Source organism: Coffea eugenioides, chromosome 6 (assembly GCF_003713205.1).
Source record: "Coffea eugenioides isolate CCC68of chromosome 6, Ceug_1.0, whole genome shotgun sequence".
Classification (NCBI taxonomy): domain Eukaryota; kingdom Viridiplantae; phylum Streptophyta; class Magnoliopsida; order Gentianales; family Rubiaceae; genus Coffea; species Coffea eugenioides.
This window is the reverse complement of record NC_040040.1, coordinates 41023483-41029152: the sequence shown is the minus strand read 5'-3', so window position 1 is coordinate 41029152 and position 5670 is coordinate 41023483.

Sequence of the window (5670 nt, the reverse complement as noted above, 5' to 3'; positions counted from 1 at the left end):
CGCAAGAAGTTGGTCTACCGGACGTTCGACACTACGAACGGTTAGTTGACTCTTCAGCTACCTTCTATCCATTGAAAGCATTAATTGAGGAACTTTTTGGTCCCATATAAATAGAACAAAGTCAACCACTTCAAAGAAACTTTGCACATTGAGACTACATTAGATTTAGAGTGATTCAAGTGTGAGAATACTCTTCAAAGAAGATTTGTACTTTTAGTTGTGTAATTTTCGATTAGATTTTCAAGTGTGTTTCAATTAATTCAATAGTGTAGTTCTGTGAGAGTTATCCGAGTGATAGTAAAACTCCCTTACTTGACCAAGTGTGGCTTGGGGTAAGGAGGAAGTAATCATTCTTTTGTACACAAAAGATTGGTTGTAAGTTGATCAACTTGAAGAGGCTTGCTCTCCAAAGTGATATTCAAACTCAAGATTAGTTTGGTACTTGGTTTGATACTCTATCTCTTTTACTTACTGTCTTGATATATAAATTGCTCATCTCTTCTTCTCACAAACACTTGTGCTTTCTTATCAATTGCTCCATTGTGTGGTATTTTAGAAAAAGAGGGCAAGTACTCAAAAAGATGACTCATAACTTGGCCAGTTTTTAAAACTACCTAATTCACCCCCTCTTAAGTTATTTTCGATCCTTACAATTGGTATCAGAACTTGGTCTCCTAGAGATTAAGCTCAATCGGCTTTGGAGTAAAATGACAACTAACAATGCCATATTTTTTGAAGGACAATTTGTCACTAGACCCCCAATGTTCAATGGATCAAATTATGTGAGTTGGAAGGAAATGATGATTATCTTTTTACAATCTATTGATATCGAATTATGGTTTGTTGTCAATGAAGGTCCATATGATGCCTCTATTGTTGATGAAGTCACTCATAGACTAAAATCAAAAACTAGAAATGAGTTGACTGGTGATGATAGAACTCACCTCACCTTGAATGCCAAGACTATGAATATGTTATACAGTGCTCTAGATTCAAATGAGTTTATTACAGTCAAAGGCTGTAGATCTGCAAAAGAGATTTGGGATAAATTTAGAGAAATCCATGAAGGGAGTGAGAATGTGAGAGAACAAAAAAAGTCGATTCTGGTCATTAAGTATGAATCTTTTAAGATGGAACCTCATGAAAATGTTGATAAGATATATTGTAGATTCAATGATCTCATTAAGGATTTGGAAGTGGTGGAAAAGGAATATTTTCTAGGTGAGAAAAATAAAAAAATTCTGAATGCCTTATCCAAGGATTGGGAGAGTAAGGTGACTGCCATTGAAGAAGCTAGAGATCTAAATTCCATGCCTATTGAATCTCTCATTAATTCTCTAACCTCTTATGAGTTGAAACTCAAGTCCAAAGTGCAAGAGGAAGAAGATGCAAAGGTGAGAAAGAGCATTACTCTAAAGGCCTTGCAAGATGAAGATGACTCAGCTTCCTTGGATGGAGACGATATGGAAGGTGATGACAGTGACATTGTACTCATCACAAGAAGTTTCAAAAGAATTCTTAATAAAAGAAGATTCAGAAAAGGAGGACTTAACAATCCATTCCCAAATCAGTTCAACAACTCAAGGAACAAAGGGAAGCAAGAGTTCAATAAGAAACAAACTGACAAATGCTTCGAGTGCTGCCAACCTGGACACTATACGAGCGAGTGTCCATGAAGAAAAAGAAAGAAGGAAAAATTGAAAGAAAACCAAAGTTTAACAACTTCCAGATTACCTGGAATGACTGCAACTCAGAAGGTGAAGTCGAAGAAGAAAAGGAATCTGTCCAAATGGCTTTCATGGCTATTAGTGATGAAGAGGTAACTACTTGTAACTCTCAAACTGATAGTGATAATGAATCTGATGATGATGTTAATTCTTTTTTGGAAAGAATGCATAATAACTTGAAAGAATCCTATATTAGAAATAAGGAATTAAAACAAAAGATCAATTTTCTGATTCAACACAATGCTTTGACTCATATTGGACCTTATTTTTCGTAGTGTGTGGATTTGCTTTGACTCGTATTCGAGTCTTAATTGGGATATTCTTATTGTATAGGTCGTGCCCGTGATTCGACGCCTACGCCTGAAGCTAACTTGTGAATTTGCTTACTTACCTTGGTGAGCCTACCATTATATGATCTAATGCTTAAATGATTGTGTATACTTGTTATGTGAACTTGAATGGCTTGAATGAGATGAGAGTGTACTTTATCGCTCTCGATCTCTTATCTGTATTACTGTTACTGTCAAATGTGAAATTGTCTATATGTGTGATTTGACATGGTTGAGGGCTTTGTCCGACAACTTAACTGTGCTATCTGAGCTCATACCCCATTGGTCTTTAATCGAATCGAGCCGGCAAGGGTTTGGGCGAATCGATAAGGGACCTTGGGTTCACTGTAGTCGAGTGGAGTGTTAACTCCTCGACCTTATGGTATACTCGAGTATTACCCTCTCTGTTACTGTGAGATGTTCGGGCCCGGTAAGGGGGTGATCGGTGGAAGGGATATGGAGTAAAGTGGGGATCTACGAGATGTTCTTCTTTTCAAAGGTTGACGGAGTGTCAACGGGTTGGAGATCAAGTGCGGCAAGTGGAAAGTGGCTCTTGAGAGCCAATTGTATCCTTTTATTGACTTGTTTTGTTTATGAGCTTTGGGATCATTATGTGATAAAAGGTGTTTACTGGTGTGTCTTGTTGGTACCTCACGAGTTTAAACTTACCCTCGTTACTTTGTTTTCCTTACAGGGATATGAATAACTGTTGGGGGACAATATTGTTTTGAAGCACGAGTTGAGCTAGTTTTCATATAGTTTGAATATATTCTTTTGTAAAGCTCCTCGATGGTTGGAAAAACCCTAAATGTATCCTAAATGTACTTTGATCTAAATATCTTCCTTTTGATTTGTAAATTACAAACGTATGTGTATAACACTGTTAAACCCTGTTCATGTATCCTATTTGGTTTGGGAATGTTTCTCTGAGGTGTATGGTGACATCTACATTTGATTGGATTCTGGTTGGATAGTGACGTGGCGGTCACTATTCATTTGCGATTTCAATTTTCGTTTCCCATTTTGCGGGTTTTAAATCGCTTGAGCACGCTAATATTTTCCGAAACATTTTAGATTATATACGACCGTCTTTAGTAGTCCTGCCGAGAACTGGGCAGGCAGTCCGCTAACCCCTTTGGTACGCCCTAGGGGAAGGTGGGGCTGTCACAGGGGACACAAGTGTCTGATGTCTTTCCCGAAACTATCCTTGACGCCAAACTAAGTCAACTGCTCACTTTGAACCTCAAGTTGAATGTTAAAAAGTTTTCTAAACAACTTAGTGCCACTAGGCTCATCCATTCAAACCTTTCAGACGCTTCTAATAAAAATAGAATCCTTACTCTAGAGGAACCTCAAGTTGTGTAACTTAAACCCCCAAAAGACACTTGATTCCATGTTGAATTTGATTTGAATTTCAAGGAGAAAACTTACTCAATACTAGATTCACACGATTCATGTTGATTGAAAGAACTCGACATAGTTTCTTTGAGATTTATGGCCAAATAATGGAGTTTATTGGCTTAAAAAGAAATTGTCTAGAAGAATCATGGATTGTTCTTCAAGAAACTCTAGAATCTTCCAAACACCTTGAGTGACTTGTAACTCAAAAAATCCATCTAATCTGGATTTTAACAATAGGTTGGCCTCAATAATCTACTATGAATTAATGATTAATAAATCTATTTTAATTAATATCAGATTGCACCACCCTTGACTTGATTTGAAAGTCCATATAATATTGGCCCAATTTGCAAGTACAAAACTTAATGGACATATTTTTAATTTAACTTAATAAAGACCAAAATAATTAAATCAGTCTTGACTAAAAAAATAAAATGAAATTTCACTTTCTATAGTGTTAAAAAAAAGAACTTATTCATTTAGTTTCGAAAATCTAAAACTGCATGTTAAAAGTAAATCTTTCCTAGTTTCATAGAATAAAAGCTAATATTTTTTTGCTTAGAATAGAAGTGAATTTTGTTAAATAATAGAAAAGCTATTTAATCTCCAAAAATGTTTTTGGTAAGACATGATTTGGAAAAATTATTAAGATTACTATTTTACAAGGCCAAAATAATACAAGGCAAATATCTTTGATACTTTAGCACGTTAAAAAAATAAAAGTAGACATCTAATGAAAATGATTATATTCAATGTTATGTATTATTCACAATTGTATATCCAATGTCATCATATAAGTTTAAATATGTACCAAAAATGTTATAATTTATGTTTATAAACTATTATTGTAATTTACTTTCAATTCATTAGACAAAAAATTTGCTACAACATTTTCTTTTGATAGTCAAATAACATGTTCTTAGAGTCTTCCCCACTATTAGATTTAGTGTTCAAATCCTATGCCTCATAATTGGCTGCAGGAAGGGTGTTGGGAATATATATATATATATTCCCCACTATTAGATTTAGTGTTCAAATCCTATGCCTCATAATTGGCTGCAGGAAGGGTGTTGGGAATATATATATATATATATATATATATATATTGAAATATTCATCCACTAGTTGGATTAGTAACAACTAACAATCTTGGCTTGAAGGGTTTAATATTTATTATTATGGTACCAAATATGCCATATATGATTACATTAGTTAAAGGATAACAAAATTTATCACAAAATATGTTTTAGTGATTTTTGACTTGCTGTTTTTTGTAGCTAATAAATGTAGGAAGTGTATAGCACCAGATCCTGTTGAGTGCTCAATATATGTTTCGGTCCTTCCTCGCAATTACTGACAAATCAATCTTTGCAGGTAGTCCTTTAACTTTTGCTAGTAATATATTTTTTTTTCTTTGCCTGAGAAAACTCTAATTAGTATTGCTTTAGATCATATTTTATCTTTCAGTTTAGAAAACTCATACATTAAGGTATTGAACTTTCGCCTTGGATGCCTTACTATCACGGTGATGATATGATCTGCAATTTGATTATAAGTTTCACGAACTATGTTCCAGCTGAAAGTGCAAGGGCCTTGAGTTAATTTATCCTAACATTAGTAACCAATTTTAAAAGTGTTTTTGTTATAATAGGAAATTGGTGCGTAAAAAAAGGATGGGTCTAACTTACATTTTATTTGTGGACTAGGCATCTCTTGCTTACTTTGAGAGAAATTTTTTTTTACATTACACTGATAAATTTAATCTTTTGACACACTGCCTATTTTAAATCCACATTCACTGCCTTCATTCTTGTTTGTTTTATAGAAGAAGTCATAGTATTTGAACCATGATGGATAAGAAAAGGTGATTTGGGTAATAATGGAGAATTTAAATAAATTATAGCTGTCAATAATGTGTAGATGTAGTGTGTTTCAATTACAAGAAGTGGATAGATGTTGTAATTGTTAGGTTCTAGCATACAGCCTGAGGGTACTTTTTCCGTTCTCAGTATGTCTGAGCTTATTACCCTTGGACGATTTTCCACAGAGATTCATGAAGGGTCTTTCCTTTTTTCCTTTCGATCTTCTTTTTATTTTCTGAACCAAGAGAAGCTTGGGAATTAGATTAGCCTTTTTCGTGAATAATTATGTGTGAAGAAATGTTTTCAAATTACAATATCATTATTAACTACGTCATGAAGAAATCAAGGGCA